This window comes from Ostrea edulis, chromosome 2, assembly GCF_947568905.1.
Source record: "Ostrea edulis chromosome 2, xbOstEdul1.1, whole genome shotgun sequence".
Taxonomy (NCBI): Eukaryota; Metazoa; Mollusca; class Bivalvia; order Ostreida; family Ostreidae; genus Ostrea; species Ostrea edulis.
The window spans coordinates 51,939,426-51,952,027 of record NC_079165.1 but is presented as its reverse complement, the minus strand read 5'-3'; the positions used below and the strand labels follow the sequence as shown (position 1 = coordinate 51,952,027).

General features: G+C 34.5%; 1 protein-coding gene across 5 annotated transcripts in view; it reads right to left on the bottom strand.

Moving 5' to 3' along the window:
* LOC125682084 (cell adhesion molecule-related/down-regulated by oncogenes-like) overlaps nt 1-10,442 on the bottom strand; it is a 230,502-nt gene extending 220,060 nt beyond the window's left edge. For 2 of the 5 annotated variants that reach the window (XM_048922478.2, XM_056154422.1), the window contains exon 1: nt 10,046-10,348. The gene's annotated coding sequence lies outside the window, so the exon portion shown is untranslated. Of the gene's footprint in view, nt 1-9,534; nt 9,622-10,045 lie in introns of all 5 variants that reach the window. The other 3 variants (XM_048922483.2, XM_048922479.2, XM_048922482.2) reach the window with 3 other exon arrangements.
* Nucleotides 10,443-12,602: the final 2,160 nt, after the last annotated feature.

The window sequence follows — 12,602 nt, the reverse complement described above, 5'->3', positions numbered from 1 at the left end:
ATGCTTCGACTGATCCACTTCAAACTTTGTGAGCTGATAGAGGGTCATTAGGAGGGGTGCAATTAAATTTTCAAAATGGCCACCGTTTCAAAATGGCGGCCAAAAAACGTCAAAAAATCAAGGTTGTCGGATTTCAACCAAATTCGATTTCTAGGGTATCTTGGTGACCCCGAGTCCATTTCCACCACTAAAAAAAAAATTGAGCCGCCATTTTCAAAATGGCCGCCATATACCGAAATATTTGAAAGTGTTAAAATCTGTACAATATTTGGGTTCTGGGGTAAATGGAGGGTCCCCAATTCATTTCTAGCATCAGTATTTCCTTCCAATCTATTTTCAGATTTTTCAAAATAGCCGCCATTGAAGAAAAAGGCAGCCAAAAAATCAAGTCCGTCGGATTTCAACCAAATTTAGTTTCTAGGGTTTTTTGAGAATCCTGATCTGGCATTAAAAACCATTTCTGACATGGGGAAGGTGTTCGGAGACATTTGTGTTGGCATCCCAACACAGTTATAGCTCGTTCTTATTATTATGTCTCCGAACACAAAGTGTCGGAGACATATTGTTTTTGCTCCGTTTCTTATTATGTCTCCGAACACAAAGTGTCGGAGACATATTGTTTTTGCTCCGTTTCTTATTATGTCTCCGAACACAAAGTGTCGGAGACATATTGTTTTTGCTCCGTTTCTTATTATTCTTCTTTTCTTTATGTCTCCGAACATAAAGTGTCGGAGACATATTGTTTTTGCTCTGTTTCTTATTATTCTTATTATGTCTCCGAACACAAAGTGTCGGAGACATATTGTTATTGCTCCGTTTCTTATTATTATTATTTTCTTCTTCTTATTCTTATTATTCCTCTTCTTTAGTGAGAAATTTGTCCGACCGATTTTGTGAAAGTGCTTCGACAGATCCACTTTAAACTTTGTGAGCTGATAGGGGGTCACTAGGAGGGGTGCATTCAACTTTTCAAATTTTCAAAATGGACGCCGTTTCAAGATGGCGGTCAAAAAACGTCAAAAACTCTAGGTTGTCGGATTTCAACCAACTTCAATTTCTAGGGATTTTTGAGGATCATGAGTGCATATCTGGCATCAAAAAGCATTTCTGACATGGGGAGGTGTTCGGAGACATTTGTGTTGGCATCCCAACACAGTTAAAGCTCGTTATTATTATTTTCTTCTTATTTTTCCTCTTCTTTAGTGAGAAATTTGTCCGCTCGATTTTATGAACATGCTTCGACTGATCCACTTCAAACTTTGTGAGCTGATAGAGGGTCATGAGGAGGGGTGCAATCAACTTTTCAAATTTTCAAAATGGCCGCCGTTTCAAAATGGCGGCCAAAAAACGTCAAAAAATCAAGGATTTCAACCAAATTCTATTTCTGGGGTACTTTAGTGACCCAGAGTCGATTTCCACCATCAAAAAAATTTTTTGAGCCGCCATTTTCAAAATGGCGGCCATACACTGAAATATTTGAAAATGTTAAAATCTGTACAACATTTGGGTTCTGGGGTAAATGGAGGGTCCACAATTCATTTCTAAAATCAGTATTTCCTTCCAATCTATTTTCAGATTTTCCAAAATGGCCGCCATTGAAGAAAATGGCGACCAAAAAATCAAGTCCGTCGGATTTCAACCAAATTTAGATTCTAGGGTTTTTTGAGAATCCTGATCTGGCATCAAAAACCATTTCTGACATGGGGAGGTGTTCGGAGACATTTGTGTTGGCATCCCAACACAGTTATAGCTCGTTATTATTATTTTCTTCTTCATATTTTTCCTCTTCTTTAGTTAGAAATTTGTCCGCACGATTATATGAACACGCTTCGACTGATCCACTTCAAACTTTCTGAGCTGATAGGGGGTCACTAGGAAGGGTGCGATCAACTTTTTAAATTTTCAAAATGGCCACCGTTTCAAGATGGCGGCCAAAAAACGTCAAAAACTCAAGGTTGTCGGATTTCAACCAAATTCTATTTCTAGGGTAATTTAGTGACCCCAAGTCCATTTCCACCATCAATGGCCGCCATTGAAGAAAATGAGGATCCTGAGTGCATATCTGGCATCAAAAACCATTTCTGACATGGGGAGGTGTTCGGAGACATTTGTGTTGGCATCCCAACAGGTATAGCTCATTATTATTCTTTTTCTACGGTACTTTTTTGTCCGGTAGTGTTCTCAGAAACTACAAAAGGGATCGATATGAAACTTTCCAGGATGATAGTATAGCGTTTGTAGATGTGCAGAACGATAGTCATTTTGTCTGCACGTGCACTGCAATTTTGGTACAAAAAATGGAAAATCATAATATTAAAGGGATCGATATGAAACCTAAATAGGATAGTAGTATATCATTTGTAAATATGAAAAATAATAGTTATTTTGTCTGCACGCGCATGCATGCGTGTGCACATGCATTTCAAAATTTGTACACCAACTTTGGAATCAGTCTAACTTTTTTGTTGTTCATTGAAATGGCTTGATATTCATATCATAGGTAGATATTGAGACCCTTAACTGATTTGCATGGTCAAAATTACCAATTTGCAAGCGCATGCACGTGCGCTTCATTTTGATTGGATAATACTAAAAAGTTTGTAACTATCTTATTTCTGAAGCGAATGAGATGATATTCAGAGCATACGTAGACAATATGTGTATCTATATATTGGTGCAACAAAAAAATGCCAACGCACACGCACATGCACTTGCAACATTTTTCAAATGTTCAATTTTTAAAGTACGATAACGTTTTTGTTTTTCATCAAATTCTATTGATATTAGGGGTTTAGATGTGTCTTGGTACTTCTTACAAATTGCTGTTGTTAGAATTACTGCTCAGCACGTGCATGAACGTGTGCTGAATTCTGATTGGACGATTTTCAAATCGCTATAACTTCCTTGTATTTGGTGGAAACGTTATGAAATTCATACTGTGGGTATATGATACAAATGCCTGTTGAACGACATCAACATAAAATTCGGAATCATACACGCGTGCGCGTGTATGCACGTGCAACGCTTTCTTTCATTTCTTGGTACTGAAATAACCATATTGAACGTACTACATTTAATTAAAGGTTAAAATAAAATGATTTTTTGCTATAGGTTTACAATGACATCACTTATTAATTGGGGGAGGTTTGGGGAACATATGTAACGGTCCCCGTTACAACTAGAACTAGTTTTTAGATAGTTTTTTATTATGATATTTCTATAATGTTATTGAAAAGAATTTTTGTATTTGTGTACCAACAAATTCTTAAAAATTATCCAAAGGATTTTAATTAACAAGGTATATTAAACTATTTTTTTCTGTATAAGGATTGAGAAAACGTCATTAGACACGGATAGAAGACGCAACGTTAAATCTTGCACTCGCAAAACATGACTACTTTTCTACTTTAATCACAATTCAAATACACGTTAATTGTAAATAGTGTTTGAATATGATATTTGTATGATGTTATTGAAAAGAATTTTGTGCGTGTGTGTTAATAACTTTTTAAAAATTATCCAAAGCAATTAACAAGGTATATTGAAGTATTTTTTTCTGAATAAGAATTCAGAAAACGTCATCAGACACAGGTTAAAGACGCAACGTTAAATCTTGCACTCGCAAAACATGTCAACTTTGCTACTTCATATCACAAAAAATATACGCAATACATGGATATAATTACTATATATAGAAAGTACACACCCTATATAGTATTAGGGCATAAAATTACCAACTTCTGAAAATAGGCCAAAATTGACCCTTAGTGTACCTTCTCCTTTCATATCAATGAAGGAAGGAGGCTGAAATAGTGAGTGTTCTTGTTTTGATTTATATATTAGCAGAAGTATCAAATATTTATTTAGCACTTTTTCTTTTCACGTGAAACACGAAAAGATGTACTCCGCGGGTGTTTTTCTCATGTTGTACAGGATATATTTACTCTCACGAAAGGGGGATAATGATCACGTTTTCGCAAGAATATCTCGCTGTAGGGAAAATGTTCCCAACCTGTACTAGGCCTATATATATATCTATTTATCTATCTATCTATCTATCTATATATAAATGTTGGAATCTTGTTCATTTAATTAATCTAATTCATTTTGATTGGATTTTTGTTTTAATTAATTGCAATTGTATTTCTATTTCAGAATGCTGTTCTTCATCAGACATTGTGAATAATTTTATGATGAGTTAACGCAACTCTGTCAAGTAAAAATGAAAAATGAACAACTTTATTCGTGTCCAAATCATTCTGATGAGTCAGCTACGTCTATTTCTGTGTACAGACGCTCTGAAGTGAAAAACTTTGCCGTGTATCATGACAATTTGATATACTGACAGTGGAGTTGTTACGGAGGAAACTGTGATAATTGTCAGACCAAATATCTAGCAAATGAAAGATTCAAAGATTTCCTTTGATCATAAATGTGAATTCTTCATGTGTGTACTTAAGATTTATTGATCTATTTCAATATTAGCTCTTTGTTAGGAGTTTACTATATGTTCACTATACATGTATGTTCTAGTGATTTGTTAGTAGTTTGTTACCTATAGGTTGTTAATAATTTGTTACCTATATTTGTCCATTTGAGAAAATATAAACCATTCCTTAAAGGGGCATGGACAGAGTTGAGCTGAAAATTTTATTAATCCATTCTTATTGTTTACAGCGCTTAACTAACATATTTCTAATGGTCAACCAAAATTTGAATATCAGTTGTTGCATTACTGCACTCATAATTCTTTGTTATATAAACAAGGCTCGTGCCATGTTTTTGTTTACATATTGATAGCTTGATAGAAAATAGCATGTTTAAAACAAAATGAGATGTGCTAAACACTAAAAATTATTGACTGATTGATTGATTGCTGTTTTCCACCACACTCAACAATTTTTCAGTTATCTGGTGGTGCCCAGTTTTTATTGGTGGACAAAGAACCCAGATACAATGTACCTGGGATTAAGAGACCACTGACCTTCCGAAATTAAACTGGGAAACTTTCTCACTTACCAGCGCGATTGGGATTCGAACCCGCGCCGACCAGAGGTGAGAGGCTATATTCATGAGATAATTCCGTTTTATTACCACTTATGGAATTTGTGAAATTTATTGGTGTATCAAAACCATATTTGGATTGAATTCAGTACAGATTTTGTAGCACTTTTTATGTACAGATTTTTCACTCAAACTCACGCTTTTTAAAGCCATTGTATAGATTTCCAGTTGAAAATTATCACATGTATGGAATCTATATACAAAATATGAAAGCACTGTTTTAACAGTTCATAGGATATTTTCAAGGTTAACTTTTCTTAAAAATAGGTCAAAATCCAAGGTGAAGGTAATATACAAGGTCAACAATTTTGGTACCAAAAAAGGTCTTGTCAAAAGGAATGCATACATGAAATATGAAAAAAGTATTAGTCACCATTCAAAAGTTATAACAAGTTTAAAACATTTCAGTAAAAGTTTCAAAATTTGAGTCAAACTTCAAGGTCAGAGTCACGTGGTCAAACATCATGGCATCAATTGAAATTTCTTGTCATATGGAATCTATATACTAAATATGAAAGCCCTGTGCCTTAAATAGTTCAGGAGATTCTTAAAAGTAGGTCAAACACTTTGATACCCAGAGAAAGGTCATGTCACAAGAAATTAAAATAAGAAATATGACAGCCCTATCACTCACCATTCAAAAGCTCCCCCCCCCCCCCCTGACTTTAATCATGGGAGCACATAACAAGAGGTCCATGGGCTCACCTGAGTCACCTTGGACCATATCTAAAGATTTTCTCTGAATATTTGATCCTTATTGTGGTACCAACATAATCCCGGGGGCCATGATTTTGACAAACTTGAATCAGCACTATGTCGGAAGCTTTCATGTAAAATTCTACTTTCCTAGCCCAATGGTTCTTGAGAAGATTTTCCCTATATATTTGTATGTAAAACTTTGATCCTCTATTGTCGCCCCATCCTACCCCCGAGGACCATGATTTTAACAAACTTGAATCTGCACTACGTCAGGACGTTTTCATGTACTGTTCTACTTTCCTGGCCCAGTGGTTCTTGAGAAGACAATTTTAAAAAGATTTTTCCTATATAACTGCATGTAAAATTTTGATCCCCTATTGTAACCCCATCCTACCCCTATGGACCATATTTTTACAAACTTGAATCTACACTATGTCAGGAAGCTTTCATGTAAATGTAAACTTCTTTGGTCCAATGGTTCTCAAGAAGATTTTTATATATTTTTTCTATATATTAATATGTAAAATTTTGATCCCCTCTTGTGGCCCCAACCTACCCCCGGGGGCCATGATTTTAACAAACTTGAATTTGCACAATGTCAGAAACCTTTCATGTAAATCTCAGCTTTTCTGGCCCAGTGGTTCGACAAGATTTTTAAAGATTTTCCCTATATATTTGCATGTAAAACTTTGATCCCCTATTGTGACCCCATCCAACCCCCCAGGGGCCATGATTTTAACAAACTTGAATCTGCACTATATCAGGAAGCTTTCATGTAAATTTCAGCTTTTCTGGCCCAGTGGTTCTTGAGAAGAAGATTTTTAAATGACCCCATCCTATTTTTGCATTATTGTGATTATCTCCCCTTTGAAAGGGACATGGCCCTTCATTTGAACAAACTTGAAAGCCAAGGATGATTTTGGCCAAGTTTGGTTGAAATTGGCCCAGTGATTCTGGAAAAGAAGTCGAAAATGTAAAAAGTTTACAGACAGACGGACGGACAGACGACGGACAACAGGCGATCAGAAGAGCTCACTTGAGCTTTCAGCTCAGGTGAGCTAAAAATGATTTGTGCCAAGTCTGTTTGAAATTGGCCTAGTGGTTCCTGAGAAGATTTTTAAACAATGCTACAATAAAAATTTTAATAATTCTTAATCATTCCCACTTCAAATAGGATGTGGCACTTCATTTGAACAAACTTGAACCTCTTTAGCCAAGCATGCTTTGTAGCAATCCTGTGGTTCTGGAGAAGAAGTCTAAAATATTAAAAGTTTACAGATGGACGGACTAAAGTTGGACAAAATGTAATAAGAAAAGCTCACATCTCATGTGACCTAAAAATATACTATATAGGAACTCTTTAATATCAGAAGATATCCCAGATAAACAACATTACAACATGGGGGTCTTCATTTGAATGGAAACTGCTTTTATTTAGGGATTTGCATGCCTTGACAGTAGGCAGTGCAATATTAATAGTGATAGAGAGTTAGTCTACATTAAAATCATTTAAATGAAGTTAACAACAGTGCAATCAGATTGACGACAGTGTCACCTAAGTGCACATTAATTGCTAGAAATGGCTGAAGTTGAATGTGATTTTCCAGACATGAATTATGAAGGACTGCTCCAAGATTTGGTGAAGGTGTCAGTCCCAATATCCAGCAGAGCCATTAAATCTCAGTTGGGATTGCTTGTCACCATGAACGCTGTACACCTATCAATCACCAATTAATACTGTACCCCTGTCTATTGCCTATGATTTCAGCAGTTAGTAATGTTATAAAATGTTCCCAAAATGCCAAATAATTGAAGTATTCAAATTCTGAGAAAATTTAATTTTGTTCTCTCTTTGTACCTTGTCTTTACATTCAATAAGTATTTATCATTTGGTATTAATTCTTGAATTTCTTCTTTTTTCATGCTCAAGAAATTCTACAAGACTATAATAATCAATTACCATTGTATTATCCTATCAGGAACATTTTACTGACTTAAAATCAATCTGGCACCAAGAGATCAGACATAATTACCTAATGAAATGGTACACAAAACACAACAAAATCACCACCACCCCCCAAAAAAACATTATGCCACTGATTATATTTCTGAAAACGAACATCTAAATCCATATCATAATTGCTACTTGCCATGCCATATACTATACTGTGATGGCATTCATCAGGATAGAAAGCTGCATTGTGCTAAATGGAAGTCTGACATTCCTTTCCTGCATACTGAAGTGTTTGCTCTATGACTTTGTCATTAACATACAAATGTGTGTATTTGAGATATTAGGCAATTAATTATAAATTCATGTAGGCATATGAATATTGACTTTTTTCCATGTCTGTCATTTTGAATAGCTGCTATGGTGACAATGTTATATGCTTCTTAAAGTGTTTGCTAAATAAGTCAGCAACGGAAAATAATACTAAGATGTTGCATAAGTCATCGGCAGTTTTAAATTTACAAAATTCTTAAAACAAAGCACACTTAATTACTTGTCAAAAAGCTTGTCAAATAAACATAAAAACACAAAAATGGTGAAAATTCACACCAACAATGTTCCTCCTTCACTTCAACTTTACGCTAAACACTTGTTTTTGTACTTGGAAACAAAATTTTGTGTGACATGGAAAAATATACACCTATATACTGAAAAAGAGAACTCTTAAAAACAAAGAAATACATACACACATTGTTGTACCAAAAAAACTTAGTATCTATGATGCCATCTTCCTCTCAAATATGTAGATTTACACAGGTATGTATAAATGGGTTAAAATGACACATTACACCTTGATTTTCTCGATAATAACGTCTCAGGGACCCAGTCAGGTGAGAAATCTAGCAACAACATGCCAATGTCTCTTTAAGAGAACCAGGTATATAAGAGAAGATTTCGCATGGTTACAAAGCTACCCAATGGTAACAACCTCCCCAACCCCCACCCACACAAGCAAGCCAGTGCAAATTCTTTCCATGTCTCCCTTTTCACTTTTTCCCCTTCTCTAATTGCTCACCTGTTTTTTCTCTCTCTACCCCTCACCCCCCCCCCCCCCCCCCCCCTCTGGAAAAATGGGGAAATAATCTTGTAAAGAAATCTTGTCCTGTTGTTGAAATCATAGTAAAATGTTCAATGTGTAACATTGTTATTACAATATCATCAATAGGTGAAACTATATAATTATGCATTTCAATATTGTTGTAATAATTAAAATTGTTGATTTATAATGCCTCTTGGAGCCCATGATAAATTGTTCAGTTGTTAAATCATATATATCAAGTTTCTTTTCTGTATCCACTGTGTCTGAGGAGAGGAACAAAAACAAGGGTCCATAACATAATTATCAGTAATCCTAGATCCTTGTAAAAAAAAAATGTGCAAGGATATAGCCATGACTTGTCATCATTGTAGTCTTTTCTACATTTTTTCTCTTACAGGCAGCTAGTTAGTTAGCAATATTAAGATAGTTGAAATAAAAATGATACTTATTGTGTAAACTGGGAGAACATTATTATTGTTCAAAATGCAATAAAATATTTTTTTCTTCCGATATATATATCATTCATTAGAGTGAAATAATTCATTTATCAAATCAAAAAGTCTGCAACTTAATTATTCCTAAGTAACAGATACGACAATACCAACAAAGTATATTTAGATAAATCATGTATTTTTCAAAATACATATGCATGATGACAGATTGCTTTGAAATTCATACATAAACTTGTCTATTTTCAAGCTAGATTAAATAAATAACCTACCACAACATTGTTGCTCTACACAATCCCAGAGCACTTTTTGGAAACAAGTCTATACTCTTTACAAGAAAGATCACATTATGACACAACCTAAAACAAATATAATATGTACCATTCTGCACCATTCTTTATTTCACAACTTTGCTGTTTTTAACTTTATCTGAGCCTCCACTATTCAAAGACAGTAATTCCATATTGAAAGGATGACTATGTACCTAAATCAAAATGAACAGTTAGTGCATTAAAAGTCAGAGGCCTTTCTTTATCAATACCAATAAATTTCATTTACATGCTCTACAATACCTAATTAAAAAAGGCTGTCCATCAAATCAGTATTGACCTACTGACTAAAAAACCCCAATGTATTGTACTGGCTCTTGTAAAACAATTAAGGCCTCAATCCATTGACCAAAAGGAGGTAGGTAACAAGTACTATATTGTTTATAAATTGATGATGCTATATTTTTCCCAGATTAAGTTTTGTTACATTCAAATTCAGTAAAGAAACACTTACCAGAATTGCCAATGGGCAAACGCAATCGTAAAATTCCCATAAATCAGTTCACATTATAGGTCTACATTAAGGAGACATGTGACAGTACTACATCCCTTTCTAAACATACAATAGGACAGTATTGCCTACAATGAAGTGTCTAGTTCAATCACCGAAGCTGTCCAATATCAAAATAAAGCCCAAATTCTGCTCATTTAAAGCACCTCTGTATGTTTTCTTTGTATAAACATAGACCTGGGTCTAACTGCTGTGTTATGCTTGGATGGGTCTAGCATTCTTCTTCATTATTGTAAAACAGGCATAACTTGTGTGACTTCACTACCTGTCTGTGGCCCAATGAAAATAACACAGCATGTACATTGGCGGCACGACTTTGTGATCTTTTGTTAAAAAAGGTAGAAATGATATATAGAACATGGTTACACTTTAGATATTACATTATAATAGAATTCCCATTACTCGAGACATATTTCATTTTTAATGTTCCCATCATGTGGCATGCTTTAAAAACATGTACACATTAGATGCTTCTGAGCATTTATCAATTTTAAAAATTTTTTTTTTTTAATACTTTGCCTCAAATTTCTCTAACATTTCAAGCACAAAACATTAACACATGAATGGCCTCTTTCAGTTTTGTGTGCTTGACCAATTTTTCATAATCATTATACCCATATTTAACTTTAAATGCAGACTTCAAAAGTGTCCACCAGATATTAACAGGAAAACAAAAAGAGGAAAGATTTTTAATTTTCTCTTCTTTGGGGGGTTTTGTGTATAAATAATTTACCCCTAAAGAGTCCCCTGTCAGTCGAGCTTGTCTATTTTCTATGCCTTATTGAATCTTTTGTGCTTTGGCTGGGTCAGATTTCAAGAAGAGGCCAAGTTATGTTAAAGATAGTCAAGGTGCAAAAAATGTTTTTTAAAGTGAGAACAATTGGATAGAATTTGCTCTTAAGATAACACCAATGCGATGTACTTGCAGTCAAGCAGTTTTCCTACAATTGCTAAAAATGCAAATGCAGTGATATATATTCCAATCATGCATGTACAGCTAGTGTAGATTAGCAATCGTGCTATCAATTCCAGGCTTAAGAAAGAAAATCATACAGAACTTCAAAAACATTTTTCATAACATTATTTGAATACCCTAAATGAATAGCTTGCATTGTTGCTTATGTCCAATGTTCAAATACAACTGTCAAATTCTTTTTTATAAATATATAAAGGAATTTTCCAATCTTTCTTAAGACAAGAGGCCCATGGGCCTTAATGGCCACCTGAGTATATGTCGATCTGCAAAGTAAGTAAATTGGTCATAGTTTCTTCACGATTCATTGTCAAAGATTGGTGAAAAGTAATAATATAGATGCTCTGATCAATCCCGAAACATTATCCCATGTAAATCAAAACTAAAACCTTTTCTGTATTTTCTCTTATCTGTTCAATCTTAAACATATCTAGTTTGCAGTCACAGATCTCTGTACTATTTTCAACAGTTTTCCTAACAAATTTGAGGCATTATTTTTCTACAGATCCTAACTACCTAAGAGAAATCCTTACTGATAAATAATAACGAGAGAAGAAACAAATTTGCAGAAAATCTTTAAGCCAAACATGTAAACTCAGGGGCATTTGTATAATCGTAAGGAAAAATGTTGGCAACCCATAAGGACATAAAACTTAGTAGCATTAAAGTACAGTCAACTCTCAATAAACAGCCACCTCTTGTTCTTTTGAATTTATGGCGTTATAACGAATTTGGTGATGAATTGAATTTCCACCATCTTCAGGAGAAAGAGTTACTTTTCTTGTATGTGTAAGAGTTATTTTTCCTTTACGTACTTAATGTAAAAATATCTTGTAATTATTTTTCCAATTTTTCTAACATGATTGAAAAAGTTTTATCAATAATAAGGCTTCATTTCAAAACAATACACATACAAGACACATATACACAGTATGTTTCAAGTTATTTAAAAACGTTGTCTAGAGTCGGTATTTAGCGCACCGCATGGTTGTTTCCTTGTAGCTGAGGCGTCATTAACTGGATGAAGATCAATGAATATTTCACCCTTTGCAGCCAGAATATCACCCATAGTCCTCCTTTTATGGAATTTTCCCATAAAACAGTAGAATAATTGGAGATTTCTTGTTGTGTACCTTTTGGATGGTTTCCGTGTTATGTAATAATTTACTTATTTTCTTAGAAATTCAGCAGAAACCTCTTTCGTGGCGAAGCCATAGCTGAACTCATATATTTTTCGATGAGGTAAAAACAACAAGACTATTAAGTAACTATCTTGTTGATTTAATACTGGGTACCTTTTGCACAGGTGTATGCCGGAGATCAGTAATGACCAATTTCCCGCATCAATGATCACATGCACCCTTGGCGGTTTATTGAGATAATTAACACTTTGATAAAGACTTTTGTAATAACAAGAGGCCCATGGGCCACATCGCTCACCTGAGTCACCTTGGTCCATATCAGAAGACTTTCTATATATATTTGCATGTAAACCGTAGTCCCTATTATGGCCCCAATCTACCCCTG